The 17110-nt window shown below is 37.4% G+C and overlaps 1 long non-coding RNA gene and 1 pseudogene across 1 annotated transcript; both read left to right on the top strand.

Annotated features, from left to right (window-relative positions):
- Positions 1 to 540: 540 nt before the first annotated feature.
- On the top strand, positions 541 to 15232 carry LOC131492925 (uncharacterized). The gene is made up of 3 exons (XR_009252353.1): positions 541 to 736; positions 14803 to 14930; positions 15107 to 15232. It is a non-coding gene; the product is annotated as an uncharacterized LOC131492925 (long non-coding RNA).
- Positions 15233 to 15907: 675 nt separating this feature from the next.
- LOC131492921 (thymosin beta-4-like) lies at positions 15908 to 16188 on the top strand (annotated as a pseudogene).
- Positions 16189 to 17110: the final 922 nt, after the last annotated feature.

Genomic DNA, 17110 nt, shown 5'->3' with positions numbered 1-17110 from the left:
CTCAGGTCATGATCTCACAGTCTGTGAGTTCAAGCCCCACATCTGGCTCTGTGCTGACAGCTCAGAGCCTGGAGCCTGCTTCAGATTCTGTGTCTCCCTCTCTCTGCCCTTCCCCCACTCACGTTCTCTCTCCCTCTCTCAAAAATAAATAAACCTCAAAAAAATGTTGTTTTAAATAAAATAAAATTAAGCACAGAGCTTTCTCTGGCTAGTGGCAGAAGGAGAAGTCTGAGATGAAGCATAATTTTCTTGAAGATGGAGGGATCCACCTTAAAGGAATGCTGGGGGCCTCTGGAAGAAGAGCCAAAAAGGAAATGGGGGACTCAGACCTATAACACTAAGGAACTGGACTTTGCCACAGCCTAAATAAAGTTGAAATCAGATTCTTCCTTAGAGCTTTCAGATAAGAGTACAGACTGGCTGACATCTTGATTTCAGTCTCCTAATACTCTGACCAGAGAATGCAGCTGGGCCTGCTTCAACTACTGACCTACTGAACTGTGACCTAATAATGGTGTTGTTTTAAGCCACTGTTTGTGGTAATTTTTTAAAAACCAATGGAAAATAAATACATGGAGCCATTGGCAAATTTCAGCAACCGCTAGAGGAAAAAATATGAATGGAGGGCGCTGACTGTCTCGGGGGGGAATAAGTGAAGGCATAAACGTGGAACAGTTTACTCCTTCTTACCTGCCAGCATTGGGTTGGACAAGAGAGTCACTCTGGCTGGTTCCAGGTACAAAATAATTTATTATAGGATCTAAGCTAGCTTGCAAAATGTCTAGTAAGGCCACAGAGATCAAGATTTGATCATATACTAAAGTGAGGCACTGAGGAAAATTATTTACTCATACCATGAGATTTTTTTTTGCAGCAGAAGTACCTCTGAGTCACTCAAGAAGCTAGGGACTGGACATCAGTACCTCCACTATTGCAGAAAACCAAAGGACTTTATAACTGTAATTGCTACTTGGGCTTCATGCTCTCATTCACTTCTGCCTTTCAGGTCTTGGTGGAAGTTAGTAATGTACTACAATCTGAAGCCAAAAGAAAAAAAAATATGAGAAATATGGAAAGGTGGTTTTAAGAAATTAGACCAGTAACAAAATGGGCCAGAGGGAGAGGTTAAAATAATTTGGGGAATAACTAGAGAATCAGAAATAGCTTTTTGGTTTTAAAAATGATTGTGAAATTAAAAAAAAAAAATCCCGCCACAAAGGGAACTTACCTTCAAGTGGAAAGAGCTTAGGATATAAAGCATTAGGATAAATGAATAATAATTACTACCATACCTAGATATGTGATTAGCACATTTCAGAACGTTAAAGAGATTGAAAAAACCTGTTTACAGAATTAAAAAAACAGGAGTGTCTGGGTGGCTCAGTCAGTTGAGCGTCTGACTTTTGATTTTGGCTCAGGTCATGATCTTCGGGTTGTGGAATTGAGCCCTGCATTGGGCTCTGTGCTGATGGCATGGATCCTTCTTGGGATTCTCTCTCTCCCTCTTTCTCTTTCCCTCTCCTGCTCATGCTTACTCTCTCTCAAAATAAATAAACATTTAAAAAAAGAGAATTAAAAAATAGGTATATTTTTTATACCTATTATATAGGTATAAAATATACCTATTATATTTGATTAGCATCAAATTTTTTATTTGCATTTATATCTAGCTAAATAGGGAAAGTTTATCTCCTACATATGATTAATGAGTGAAGAACTAGAGGATATATACTAGTAAAACCAGGGTCATTTTAATTTTGTGTTTATTTATTATTATTTTGTTGTTTAATTTTATGTTTAAATGGTTTCTATTAATCAACACCTGCCCTTTTATAACATAGCTTCTCTATTTTCTTTATTTAGTTGATTCATTTCTTGATTGGTTTGAATAGTTTCTTGAATACTTTTTGCAGGAAGAGAATGTGCAATATATATTTTCTGCAGTCTTGAATAATGTAAATTGTCTTAAAATTGCTTTCACAGGTGAATGACAATTTGGCTGGCTATAAAATACTTGGATAAAAATCTTTCTCCTCTAATCCTAAAAATATTGCTATACATTTTGTAGGTGATCCATGATATAGAGGGTATATCTCTGAGACTAGTCTAATTTTTTTATCCTTTATGTATTGGTAACATCAAAAAAAATTCTTTGTACTTAAGACTTCAACCAGGATCATTTCATAAGTTGTTTTTCATAATTTTTTTAACACTTGGTCAACATAGTGTCTTAGTCTATGTTATAATTGCTTATGTTCCATTAAAAAGAATACAAATTATCTATATTTTGTATCAGATTTTATTTGCTTCTTTTTGGTTATTCTTATCTATTATTTACTGTTTCATTATTTTTTTCTCAACCTTTTCTTCTGCTTTCTGGGAGAGCTTTTCTTTCCAATTTTATTGAGAAAACCTGACATACATGACTGTATAAGTTTCAGGCATATGGCATGATGATTTGATTTATATACATTGTGAAATAATAGCCACTATAGGTTCAGCTAACATCCGTCTTCTCATATAGATACAATAAAAGGAAAAGAAAGGAAGAAAAAAGGGAAAAAAAATTTCCCTTTGTGATTAGAACTCTTGGGATTTATTCCTTAACAATTTTCCTATATGTCATATGGCAATGTTTGCTATCATCATCATGTTGTACATTACATCCCTAGTACTGATCTGTAACTGGAAGTTTGTGCCTTTTGACCACCTTCCTCCTATCACCTAATTCCCCTCCCCCCATCTCTGGTACCCACAAGTCTGGTGTCTTTTTTTGAGTTAATTTTGTTTGTTTTCTTTTGTTTTAGATTTCACATATAAGTGAGATCATATAGTATTTTTCTTTTTCTGTTTGACTTATTTCACTTAGCATAATGCCTTCAAGGTCCATCCATGTTGTCACAAATGGTAGGAATTCCTTGTGTTTTTTATTTGTTTGTTTATGGCTGAGTAATAGTCCATTGTACATATATCCCTTATCTTTTTTGTTCATCCATCAGTGAATGCTTAGGTTGTTTCCATGCCTTCGCTATTATAAATAATGCTGCTATGAATGTGAAAGTGCATTTTTCAATTTAGTGTTTTTGTTATCTTTGGATATATTCCCAGAAGTGAATTGGTGAGTCATATGGCAGTTCTACTTTTAATTTTTTGCGGATTCTTCATACTGACTGAGGATTTTCTAAAGTGATGGTTATCAGTTCTATTCAGATTTTCTATTTATTACTGATTCAGTCTTGGTAATTTTTCCATATCTTCTAGGTTGTATAATTTGTTGGTGTATAGTTATTTGTGGTAGCCTCTTAGGATCCTTTGAATTTCTGTGGTATCAATTTTAATGTCTCCTTTTTCATTTACAGTGTTTAGTCAGCCTTGTTAAGTATAGCTAAGTGTTTGTCCATTTTGTTTACCTTTTCAAAAAAATCAACTCTTGGGTCAGGTAGTCTTTTCTAATCTTCTGTTCCCTATTTAACTTATTTTTTCTCTAACTTTTATTATTTCCTTTCTCCTGCTAACTTTGGACTCAGATTGTTCTCCTTTTTCTAGTTCATTAAGGCAAAGAGCTAGGTTGTTTATTTAGGATCTTTCTTGCTTCTTAATATAGTCATTTACTGCCTTGAACTCCTTTTAGAACTACTTTTGCTATATCCCACAAGTTCCAGTATATTGTGTTTTCCTTTTCATTTGTCTCAAGAAACTTTTTATTTTTCCTTTCTTTTTTTATCCATTGGTTGTTGAGGAGAGTATTGTATAAATTTCCATGTGTTCATGAATTTTCCGGTTATCCACTTACTGATTTCTAGTTTCAGGCCATTGTGTTCAGAAAAGATACTTGGTATGATTTCAGTCTTCTTGAATTTGCTGAGACTTGTTTTGTGGCCTAACATAGAGTCAAACTAGAATATGTTTCATGTGCACTTGAAAAGAATGTGTATTCTGTGGCTGTTGGAGTGAATGTTCTGTATATGTCTTTTAGGTCCATTTGGTCTCTGGTGTTATTCAAATCCACCATTTCCTTACTGATTCTTTGGATGAGAGATTCATTGTTGAGAGTGGGGTATTAAAGTCCCCAACTGTTGGGGTGCCTGGGTGGCTCAGTTGGTTAAGCGCCCGACTTCAACTCAGGTCATGATCTCACAGCTTGTGAGTTCCAGCCTCGCATTGAGCTGTGTGCTGACAGCTCAGAGCCTGGAGCCTGCTTCAGATTCTGTGTTTCTCTCTCTGCCCCTCCCCACTCACTCTCTCTCTCTTTCTCAAAAATAAACATTAAAAAAAAATTAAAGTCCTCAACTGTTATTGTATTACTTTTTATTTCTCCTTTTAGCTCTGTTAATTTTTGATTTATACATTTGGGTTCTCTGATGTTAGGTGCATAAATATTTATAATTGTTATATCTTTTTGATGTATTCACCCATTTATCATTATATAATGACTTTTTTTTTTAACCATTTTTCAATTGAGGTCTATTTTATCTGATATAAATATAGTACAACTGCACTTTTTTTTTTTTTTTTTTACCATTTGCCTGAAGTGTCTTTTTCCATCCTTCATTCTCAGCCTATGTGTCTTTAAGGCTAAAGTGAGTGTCTTATAGGCAGCATATTGTTGGATCTGGTTTTTTATTCATTCAGTCATTCTATATCTTCTAATTGGAGAATTTGTTTATCTTTAAAGTGATTTTTGATAGGTAAGAACTTACTATTATCATTTTGTTAATTGCTTTATGGTTGTTTTCTATATCTGTTTTTCTGTGTTTCTTATCCTGTCTTTTTTGGTGTGTTTTGATGTCTTTTAGTATTAGTATGCTTTGACTTCTTTATTGTGTTCTTTGTGTAATTACTACAGGGTTTGTTTCTTGTGGTTGGTAAGGCTTACAGAACATGTCTTAAGTTTATAACACCCTATTTTAAACTGATAACAACTTAACTTTAATAGAATTTTTAAACTTCATAATGTTACTTCTCCTCCCCCCTCACATTTTAGGTAATTGCTGTTATAATTTACTTATTCTTATTGTGTAACTAATAACAGATTATTGTAGTTATGGTTTGTTTTCTTTTTAAACTAGAGTTGTAAATGAATTATGCATCACTATTACCATATTGTAGAATCTATGACTATATTTACTATTATCAGTGAGATTTATGCTACCTTTTTGAGGTTTTTTTTTTTTTGTAATTTTACTTATTTTGAGAGAGAGAGCATGAACGGGGGGAGGGAGACAGAGAATTCCGAGCAGGCTCCGCACTGACAGTGGGGGAGTTGATCCCACAAACCGTGAGCTGAAATCAAGAGTCTGACTCTTAATTCACTGAGCCACCCAGGCACCATAAGTTTTTATGATGTTAATTAGCATTCTTTTACTTCCACTCAAAGAACCATCTTTAACATTTCTTGTAAGGGAGAACCTCTATGGCATTTTTTTTAAGTACTCCCTCAGTTTTTGTTTGTTCAAGCAAGTCTATCCCTCAGTTTCTGAAAGACAGCTTTACCAGGTTTAGAATTCTTGGTTGACAGTTATTTTCTGTCAGTGTTTTGAATACATCATCCCATTTTCTCCTGGCCTGAAAAGTCTCTGTTGAGAAATCCACTCTTAGTCTTATAAGGGCTTTTCTTGTATATAGCTTCTTTCTTTTCTTTTGTTACTCTTAAAATTCTTTCTTGGGCTTTTGGCAATTTAACTATAATGTGTCTTAGGTTAGCTGTATTTGGATTCAACCTATTTGAGGTGTTCATTTCTCTCTGCAGGTTCAAGAAGTTTTTAGCCATTATTGCTTTATATATAGTTTCTGTCCCTTTCTCTTCTGCTTCTCCTTCTGGAATTCCAATAATGCAAATATTGTTTCTTTTCATTGTGTCCCATAATTTCCACAGGATTTTTTTTTTTATTCTTTTCATTCTTTTTTTTCTTTTTTTTTGCTTCTCTGTCTAGGTAATTTCCAGTGTCCTATCCTCCAAATAGTTGAGTGTTTCTTCTTTATGATTGAATCTACTTTTAAACCTCTCTATTGAATTCTTTAGTTCAATTCTTGTATTTTTCAACTATAGGATTTGTTTTATTTTTTTAGATGGTTTCTGTTTCCTTGTGCTTCTCTTTTGTTCATGCATTGTTTTTCTAAATTCATTTAGTTGTCTGTCTATGTTTTTTGGTAGTTCACTAAACTTCCTTAAGAGGATTATTCTGAATTTTTTGTCTAACAGTTAATAGATCTCTGTTTCTTTAGGGTTAGTTATTGGAGCTTTATTAGTTTCCTTTGGTGGTGCCACACTTACCTGATTTTTTTGTGATCCTTGATTCCTTATGTTAGTATCTGTACATTTGAGTAATCAGACTTTTCTTTCAAACTTTATAGGTTTTGACAGAGACAGTTCTTTACTAGTCAGCCCGGTTTGGGTTTCTGGTGTGTTTATTGATAATGTCCTTGGGCAGGTGAGGCCTGCTATGATGGTCTGTTTTGGGGTGAGGCAACTGTTTGAGCTCTGAGAACATGGATGGATGGGTGTGTCATTGGCTCAAAACAGTTGGAAAGGACTGCTGCTTGATTCCTTTCCCAAGTGAGGCTGAAGGATTGGCTTTGTGGTTGCCTAGATTCTCTGGTCAGGCTTAATAGATGATCACACTAGGTACTATATTCAGTAGTAGATAGGGCTGTGAATTATCTTCCCTGCCCTGACAGGGCAGCAGGACAGGGCCCAAGGCCTGTATAGATCATTGTTTGTGGATCTGAATTAGGCCAGAGTGTGCACTGAATTCTCTGGTCAGTTGAGGCCACTAGCTTTGTTCTGTAGACAGGGGAAACCATGGGCTGTACACTCTGTTTGAGTGCCACTGTATACAGAGGTTCTCCCTTACAAGATGGGCTATGCAGCTTCCTGTGTGCTCCAGGTAGGTTCTCTGGTCAACAGGCTGAAGACTGTGTTCACTAATGAGTGGGGCTAGAAATTTGACTCCCTGATCAGGTATAGTGGGAGAAAGAGCTGTAAAGCTGGTAAGTCTCTTTGTTTGTTGTCTTAACTCAAGCCGACCTACACCACAAATCCCCTGACTGAACAGGGCCACCGGCTTTGTTCTACAAACTACTGGCTCTGCCTGCCAGCCCCTCAGCTTCAGGAGTTGTCTCAGGCCTTTCTGATCAGATGAGGATAGAAGGCACGCTAGAGCCGGTGGGGCTATGTCTCAGTTCCCTTGTTTGGGTTGGGGGAGGGAGGGCTGCTCCAGGCTACTCAATTTCTCAAACAGGCTCTCCAGGTGGAGGGGCCAAGAACTACTTTCAGCCTTGGCTATGAGTTAATCCCCTGCCTATGTGTAGCATGGAAATGCTCCATGCCCAGTACTGGCTTTACTTTGGAGGTGATCAGCTCTGCTTGCCTGCCTGCCTCTTGGCACAAGCATTGCTGAGCTGTACTGCTCCCAGGAGCTGTCACCACCTTTCTGGTCAGATGGGGCTGGAAGACACTCTCCACTGAGGGTGGGACTATGATTCTGCTTCTTGCCTGGGTGTGAGCAAACTCTGCTCTAAGGGTAGCAAAACTCTTCTGAATCAGTCAGATCTGCACACCACTGAGTTCTCTGGTCAGAGTGTGCCCCTAGCTTGTTCTGCAGATGAGCAAAACCTCTGGTTGAGATCAGTACTTGGGCACTGCAGATGTGAACTCAGTCAGCCAAGATCCATGTGCTGGCCATTGCAAGCTCCTCTCCCTTTCTCGGTCACAGTCATATGCCCATTGGTTGAGCAGATCCCCTGTAATGTTCATGGTGTGAGATAAGAGTAGAAGCTTCCACAATGCAACCCACAATGCTGGGGGTTGACGGGTTCTCTTTTACCACTGGGGGAATGGAAGCTTAGGGGAGGCCTCTCCATGTGGTGTGATGTTGGCCTGAGGAAGGAGCATTGTGATCAACGTGTAGCAGCTTCACTTGCCCTTCTAATGCAATCTGTCTTGGTCTCCGGGGTGCAGGGGGTGCTTCAGCTTCATTCCCCATGTTCTAGGATTCTCTTAGTGGTGTCTTGTTCTTGAAGAGTTGTGAGCTTTATTTCTTGTGAGGGGGGAGTGAAGTCAGGAACAACCTATGTTGCCATTTTGGTCTGTGAGAGCTTTTCATATTTTCGCTCTTCATCCTAAGGCATTTAAAAATCATGTCATTGAATGTTTATTTCGCAACGCTTTAGAAAATTCTAGTTCATTGCTATTTCTGCCAATTTTTCATACAGTTCTTTTGTCTCAGCCAGTTCTCCTTTGATTGCAGACATCTTATCACCTTTTTTAAAAAATTACTTTAAAAAAAAATAAAACCATGAGACCATGTTTTAATGAATTTTACCAAGCATTAAAACAGATGCTGCTGAAGATTTACACTTTTTTTTTAAAGCACACCCTTTGTCTACCTCTTGAAAGGTGTGACTTTTTTATTATTCTGATAGAATCTTTTCTAAGTTGCCTTCTTCTTTTTATTCATCTGTGGGGAAAAAATAAGCTTAGGAATTCCCTGAGCTTGCATCAATGGGTTAACAAGGCATAAAGAAATAGAAAGCCACAGGATGAACGCATACAAGATTAGGTAAAACAGATTAGGTAAACAAGGCAAAGGCCCCCACTATAGGACAAAGGTATAGGAATAGGAAATCTCAGGATGAAAACATCCAAGATTAGGTAAACAAGATTAGGTATTCAGGGTGGAAGCGCATCACCCCCCCTGCACCCCCCGCACCCCCCCCCCCCCCCAGTTTAGTATAATAGCAGAAAGCCGCTTTCATTGGAAGGAAAGACCAAAATTGGTAAACAGGTATGCAGGGTTATAGACTACAGGGCTATAGACAGCAGCAGCAAGTTGCCTGGAGTGGAACTAATTAGCAAAAGAAAGGTACCTTGTTGACCCTGAAGTAGCCTGCTCTCCCTTGTCCCCTAGACAAGTTTAAGTAAACAGACTTGGCTCCTCAAGCCTGCCTTAAACAACCATCTGCCAGGCACAAGGAGTTTGTTTTGTATTGACTCAAACCTCTAACACCTTGTATTTTCAAAACCACCCCCCCCCCCCGCCCCTGCCCTGTTCCCCCACGCCCATGAGTTAATGTTCAAGATTTCATTGTCTCTTTGTGCAAGTCCATCATGCTTGTAAGCCTTCTGATCCGAATAAAAATGGAGCAAGGACCTTTACTCGGGGCTCTTGTCTCCTCCTGGACGTTAGCTTCTCTCGCGTTTCAATCCTGCGTCCGCTCTCTTGCTGGACAAGAGAGAACTCCAGACCCAGAGTCTACTACATTCATCTTTGATGGTGGTAATTTCTTCTAGTCTTAGTATTTTCCTCTAGCAGGGGACAAATGGAGTCTTCTTTTGTTTCAACATCTACTTGTAATTGTTAGAATCCTCATGTTAACATTTTAGGCTAGTGGGGTGGTTCATAGTTCAGTGATACGGGAATAGGAAGAAGCTAAGACTGTGGTCAATACACCAGGGGTACTTGTCTTTGTAAGGTTTTTTTTTCTCAGGTTTTGTGAAATAATTTTTAGGGGCTTTACCCTAAAATTTGGTCCAAGCTCCTTTCTAAGTTTGTTCCCAATGGCATCAAAGAATATTGATGTTAAAAAAAGAAGCTCCTATACTAATGTCACTAATAACTTATTTTGTGTGCTTTCTTTACTTCTGGTCTCCTGACACAGCTGTTCTTGAAATCATTTTACTCTCCTTACTGTTGCTGCAGCTCACATAGTCGAGGTTAGAGCCATTGATTTTTATAGACTAGCTCCTTGATTAGCAATGTAGTCTACATGGTGTATCTCCCTGGTTCCTCTGGTATAATTTTCTCCAAATAGCGCAGATTAGTGTTCCAGATTTTCTCCTACTGTTTTGCATTTATTTAATCTTTATGCCATAAAGGAGTCAAAGAGTGTCAGATGCCTTTGTTTTAGTTACTAACTGCATCTGGAAGTCTCTAGGCATTACATCTTATGAGAGGTTCTTAGAACACTTAAGAAGGAATACTTTTAAAAGGCATGCATATGAAAAGGTACCACTTTGATCTATGTCATTCTAGAGGGCTTGATATATTAGAGAGTCAGACTGGCTCCTTATAAGAAGGAATATTTGGACAATTTCACCTGTCCAAAAATGAAGTGGATCTCTTATGTTGCTTGAAGATTCCCATCACAGAAAACTTTTAAAGGCATACTGAATTGGCATATTCTAGGAATACTGCAGAGGGTTTTCTTGCAGAAATGAAAGATTATCCTAAATATCATATGAGAAATATTTTAGCTTTCTTAGGGTCTATAGTTATATAGATTAACGTTGTGGGGTGTTTTGTTTTGTTTTGAGAGAGATTGTGTGTGCAAGTGGGGGAGGGGCATAGCGAGAGGGAGAGAGAGAATTTCAAACAGGCTCCATGCCCATCCCAGAGCCTGAACTGGGGCTCAATCTCATGACTGTGAGATCATGACTTGAACAAAATCAAGAGTCTTACACTCAACCAACTAAACCACCCAAGCTTATCTGAAATAGTTGCCTCTCACTATTCACTTGCTATAGAAACCATGTCTAATTTAAGATTTATTATACAATTTTAAGTACCATTCATGACTATTTCCTATAAATATGAGATATGGAAATATTACTTTAGTTGTCATACTGAAAGAAAATCAACATGAAAACATTTTGAAAGTTCTCTAAACATATAGTTGACTTTGAATATTTGATATGTAAATATAAGTATCTTATTCATTGGAGAATATTTCTCGTGGACCTCGTGGGGTGTAATATCACAAGACTAAATATTTGACATTTTGGCCTATGTAAATCAAAAATTAAATCAATATTTAAAAAGTGTCTTTTTTTATCTCAATTATTTAATTGTTGACTTGGAAAATACATTCAGTCTAATCTCTTCTCTTCATATCCTCCAGATGGTAATTTTTCTGATATCATTTTGGCACTATTCTTAACTGTAGAACAGGAACTGAATTCAGCTGATCTATATGAATATATTATTGGAAATTGCCTTTGTAACAAATGACAACACCTGACATTCTCAGGGTAAAGCCCATAAGAATATTATAAATAGAAAAATATTACATTCCCTAAGCAAAATGAATGGAAATGGAAATGTGTGTGTGTGTGTGTGTGTGTGTGTGTGTGTGTGTGTGTGTGTTTTCAGAGTCAGGAAAAAAAATCGTACTTCGACCTAACCTCTGGAAAATCTCAAAGTGAGATGATGTCCTAGGGCAAATAATCATGTGAATACTATCTCATTATAGTTATTTGGACCGAGAGTGGACACTACATTCAACAAAGGTTCACAGGCAAGTCTAACTTAGGGGCCTGGCTCATGAAGATGATCTAAGTTCCCTTCTTTGGAAACTGAGCTAATACTCAAAGGGAAATTTCTGGAGAAGATAGTAATAAGCAGATCTTTAAGGTGCTGCATGGTCATACAGAGTACTAGAGTAAAGCTCTGTGGGTTGCTGCTGCCAAAGTCTTTGGAGCTACCATCAACCTAAACTACTCTCTAGCCCTAACAGACCGTCTCTGTTATAGTCCCTCCATCCAGATTATTGTCATTTCCTCACTTACTCATGTCAAGTAATTAAGCAAGGAGGCCATTAGACAAACCAAAACCTAAAGCAGAGTCAATGCACTCAAGTCTGAGAAGATGAAACATATGAACAACCAATCATAGCTAAGTAGGCTTTCCCAAATAAATAACTACTTAAGTTATAGCCAATCAAATAATTTCCTTGCTTTGCTTCCCTGTCCTTTCTATAAAAGCCTTCCTCCTAGCTCCCATACTCTGAGTACTCCTAACTATCTATGGTTTGGTGCTGCCTGATTCAAATCAATGTATGCTCAAGTAAACTCTTCAAAATTTTGATGTGCCTCAGTTTATCTTTTAACACTTACTACAATAAATCCTCTTGCTTGAATTAGCCTCAGTGATTCTGTTTTTTTGTTTTTGTTTTTGTTTTTTGTTTGTTTTTTGTGACCACAGATGAGTAACTAAAATGAGGTTCTGCATTAACTTAATAGCTGAGGAGATATACAAGAAATAATGGGTCTCAGGTATAGAATCAGAATGTCTTAGAAATCAGTAGGATTTGGATGATAGAGGAAAGAGGCCAAGATGAGTCTCAACTCACTGGGATAGGTAACACAGAAGAAAGAGCAGGGTTGGTCAAGAATATGTTGAGTCTAGGTTTAAATGTGTTAAGATTGTGGTGCCTGTGGGGCTTTCAGTGGAGATGCATACTAAACAGTTAGATATATCAGTTTGGACTTGTCTTGATGCAATATCCAGACTCCCCCCAATAAACCTTCATTGCCATGAATTTCTTTCATATTGAATTATTTATAATTAAGAATTTTGAGGGGCACCTTGGTGGCTCAGTCGGTTAAGCGTCAGACTTTGGCTCAGGTCATGAACTTGTGGTCCACGGGCTCAAGCCACACATCAGGGTCTGTGCTGACAGGTCAAAGCCTGGAGCCTGCTTCAGATTCTGTCTCTCTCTCTTTCTGCCCACTCCCCTCTCAAAAGTAAATAAACATTAAAAAAAAAAAAGAATTTTGAGAATGGTTTAACTGGCAAATTGACATAGTAAGAGTACATCAAATTAATATAGCATCATATAATTAATACTTAATGTTTAATTATTTAAAAATAACCTCATTATTATTGTGGCCTTTTGTACTTTGATCATAGAATTGCAATTCATAAAGTTTGAATACTTTATTCAATTGATAGTATGTTTCTTACTTTAAGTCAATAAATTATAAAGCTTTTTTAATGCAGCAGTTCTTTGTGCATTTTTTTTTATTAGTATGAGCTAGTTGCTAAAGGACTGAGAAATTATGAGCTAGCAATCACATTGTGTTTCTGGAGGAATCTGTCATGAACTTATAATGTATCCCAGATAATTTGGGTGTGGAGGTGGACAGTTGGACTTTAGATATCATTTTTTGGTTCTATTGCATTAAAACACTTATAACATATGTGTATTATATTTTCGCTTTTCTTCTTAGTGACCTAAGTGGCAAAAAATAAAAACAAAACAAAAACAAAACAAAATAAAACAAACAAAACCAAAACACAACACACACACACACACACAAAACAAAAAAACCCTAAAACAAATCTATTAACTGTACAGAGATATAAGTTTGCTGCTTGGTGAATTAAAGATACAAATCTAATTAAACTTCCAGACTCCAATGGCTATAGTAAGGAAATATTCTAAAAGGCAGGAACCCACAAATGCAAAAGATGAAAGTGGAGACAACAGCAACATAATATTGGAAAATGAAATGACCAACGAGTGGTAGGTAGGCATTGTAGCAAACTGGTAAAAGCTGTATACTGAACTTGTGTTGTAAAAGGTAAGAATCGGTCCAGTTTCCTTAAAGAACTGCAAAAGAGACGAAGGATTTATGGGCTCAGCTACTTCTGGCAGTTGCAAGGTGCAGTGGGATGATACTCTAAAATAAGAAAAAATTGATTGAAACCTATGTAGGAGGGGGTTATATCCCCAGGTCCCCTTCCTCTTTCTGAACACTTAGACAACTGCCTCCATCTAGGTGAATTAGCAGAGGTGGTGACACAGCAGGCTCAACACTGGGGAACCCTGAGCATAATCAAGGATGTTTGCACCAAACTGAAAACTGTGGTATTAAGTAAACATATGCATATTAGAGGCTGAATCCCAGCACCTTACTCTACAGCTAGATCACTGGTCCTCAGGCATTTACTTTCAGAGAAGAAAAAAGAATCTTCTCTAGGGAATCTGATCAGCTCTAGATGAAAGACCTAAATACAATACAATACAATACAATACAATACAATACAATACAATACATACAATGCAGTACAATACAATGCGGGCTCCTTGATGACAAGGACATGGCCTGGCTAGATCATTTGTAGTGATACTTATAGTCAACAAGCCCCACCTGCACACTCAGTTTTAAACTAGGGCTTTCCATCACCCACTCTTAATGATGAACTGGTAAATATGAACACAAAATAGGAAACCTAAGGGAGGCCTTTAACATAAAAATAAATATCAAATAGCCAAAATCAAAACACTCTGAGGAAGAAACAGAAACTCTGCAGGGGGAAGAAAACATAAAAATTTTGCATAAGCTTTTTAGAGAGTTAAGTCTACTGAAATAATAAAAAAGAACAAAAAGCTACAATAAAGAAATAGTAAGAGAACAAAAAAGAACTTAATTTAAAATAAGACACAAGAGAATTTTAAGAGAGGGAGAGAGAAATGAAAGGATCTGGAACAAGAATTGCTTTTTACTTCTCATCAACAACACTGAAGCTATAAAACATGCAGCAATGCCTTAAAAATTCTGAGGAAAAGTGATTTCAATCCTAGAGTTCCACACCTAGCTGAAGTTAGTATTATGCAGAAAGAATGAAAACATTTTCAGACATGCAAGGTTTTTAAAATATTTACCTCCCATCAAACTTGTCCGTCCTCAGGAAGCTACTAGAGTATGTGATCTAGTAATACACAGAAGTAAACCCATAGAGAGAAAGACACAGGCTACAGGACAAAGGGAATCTAATGAGGATACAGGTGGAAGGAATCTCCAGAATAATAAGGAGAAGAAAAACAGTCCAAACTGGAGTTCAGAAAACCCCATCAGATTTGTTTCTTCAGGAAAGTGAAGTTGACAGACTGAATATGAAAAGTTTAAGGTTTTTTTTTTGTTTTTTTGCATGATGTTTAGAGTTTCTAGCTGAATCAGTCCTAAGGCACAGAAAGTTAAGAAAGAATCTGTAACAGACCTTTCATATGCCATCTCAGATTACCTTGGTCACAACTCTTTTGGTGGCCATTGGGATTTGTTTCCTCACATGGGTCCAACCTGCCAGCACCTCAACCTTCCATTCTTCAGGCTGATCTGTTGGCTGTCATGTTTGAGATGCCTTTAGGTAATCAGTTATCCTGTTGTGGGGGGATGGGGGGTGGGGGGTGGGAGGGTGGTTCTGGCAAGGGGGATTTTCAGTTATTAAACCCAGTAAAACCACAGGCAAACCATTACAACTAGAGCTTGCAAATCCTGGGAGATGGGAAGTGATGGGTAAGTTGCCCTCTGCCCCCATTCCAGGCCTCCTGAAATAGACTCTGAAGATGGTCCTGCAAGATGGAGCATCAGCTGCACCTGATACCAAATGGAGACTGGTTCAGTTATTCACTCCCTCATATTTGCTTGCACTATTTTCCTGCTCCTCATTCCTTTCCTTTATTCCTGTGTTCCTAAGGGTTTCACCACCCAGTAAAATGCTGGTATACAAGTTTTACCTTAGGTACTGTTTTCTAGGGAACCCAGGCTTAGAGACAAACAAATACTTCCTCAACAATGATCAGTTCTAGGAATAAAAATATTGTACAGAAATTTGAAATTTAATCATAGCTTACTGCGTGGCTTTACTCTGATTAGTGTTTACATATTGATGATATTTTAATATATTTTGTAGTAACCCAACTGAAAGCATGATGGAAATTGTGAAAATGAAAGAAGGGTGAGTGGTGTGTGGTGAGAGAGGGGTGAGCAAAAGGCAAACCTTTAACTTCTGTAGTGGGAAGGAAATTAAAAATTAAGAAGTTGTTTGAAGATAAAAAAATAAGTAAATAAATGGACAAAAAAACAAAAAAAAAAAAACCCCAAAAAACAAAGCTGCTGCGGAAGAAGAACAGGTATAGAGGGGCCAGGGACCTCTTTTGTCTTACTAAGCATTAATTCTTTAAACTATGTTCATTTAAAAGTAAAAAAAAAATATTTATTTATTTACTTACTTACTAACTTATCATAGCGAGCGGGGGAGGGGGGGAGAGAGAGATTGAGAGAGAGAGCGAGACTGCCTGCTTAGGAGCAGGTTCTGTGCTCAGTACAGAGCTCCACACGGGGCTTGAAATCACTAAGTGTGAGATCATGACCTGAGCCAAAATCCAGAGTTGGAGGCTTTACTTACTGAGCCACTCAGGCACCCTGATTAAGACTCGGCAGCGGCCACGGCGCTTGCTGGCCGCCTGGTTCTGCTTCCTCTGCAACCATGTCTGACAAACATGGTATGGCTGCGATTGAGAAATTCGATACGTAGAAACTAAAGAAGAGAAAGATGCAAGAAAAAAAATCCACTGCCATCCTAGGAAACGATTGAACAGGAGGAGCAAGCAGGCGAATCGTAATGAGGCCTGAGCTGCCAATATGGGCTGTATATTCCACAAGCATTTCCTTATTTTACTTGTTTGAGCTGTTTAACTTTGTAAGCTGGAAAGAGGTTAGATCGAGTTTAAATGACTTCTGCCCCTTTTCTCATCAAAGAATCTGAACTACTGACCATGAACACTGGGCCTCCTCTCCTGTCTGCCTGTCTGGCTGGCAGGGAAAGAAAAGAACTTGAAGGCTGGTGAAGGAGGAAGCGGGTGGGAACCGCCAGTAGAAAGTAAGTTGGTCCAGGTGTTAGGCAGACTGTAAAATGCAGTTTAATCAGAGTGCCATTTTTTCCTTCAAATGATTTTCATTATCGGAATGCACAATTTTTAAATATGCAAATAAAAAGTTTAAAATGTGGTTGGTGTGAAAAAAACTTTGATTAAAATAAAAATAAATTTCATGGCTAGTTTTAAGTAATTTAATTTTCATAGATTTTGGTGAGGTATTATTACTTGAGATCTAATAGCATCCATTTTCAATTGCTTTCAAGTAATCTCTTACCAAATTGACTCCAAAGCTATATTTTCTTTGGGCATATATTCAGAAAATGTATATAGTGTGTATGTATATGTATTATTTATCATATAGGCTAAGTGCAAAAAGCCTGAGAGTGAAGATCTTGGCTGCAATGCATCTTGTTTTCATTCCACTAGGTGTCAGCATAAGTCCGTGAATCTGAATGCTGTTGGGAGAACAATTTTTAAATCCTTGCTTGTTCACAAACATATTTTTATTTATCATTCCAAGGATGATGATGTGAAATTTAGATATAATAATGTAACCTCTTGTGTATTAAAATAATTATTGTCTACTCAAATGTTCATTTTTATTGCACCTATTCAAATTAATGTCAGCTGCTTAAATTAGTTAAGCTTTCGTGCTAATCTACATTAA

This window comes from Neofelis nebulosa, chromosome 2, assembly GCF_028018385.1.
Source record: "Neofelis nebulosa isolate mNeoNeb1 chromosome 2, mNeoNeb1.pri, whole genome shotgun sequence".
NCBI classification, from domain to species: domain Eukaryota; kingdom Metazoa; phylum Chordata; class Mammalia; order Carnivora; family Felidae; genus Neofelis; species Neofelis nebulosa.
This window is presented reverse-complemented; position numbering and strand designations above follow the sequence as displayed.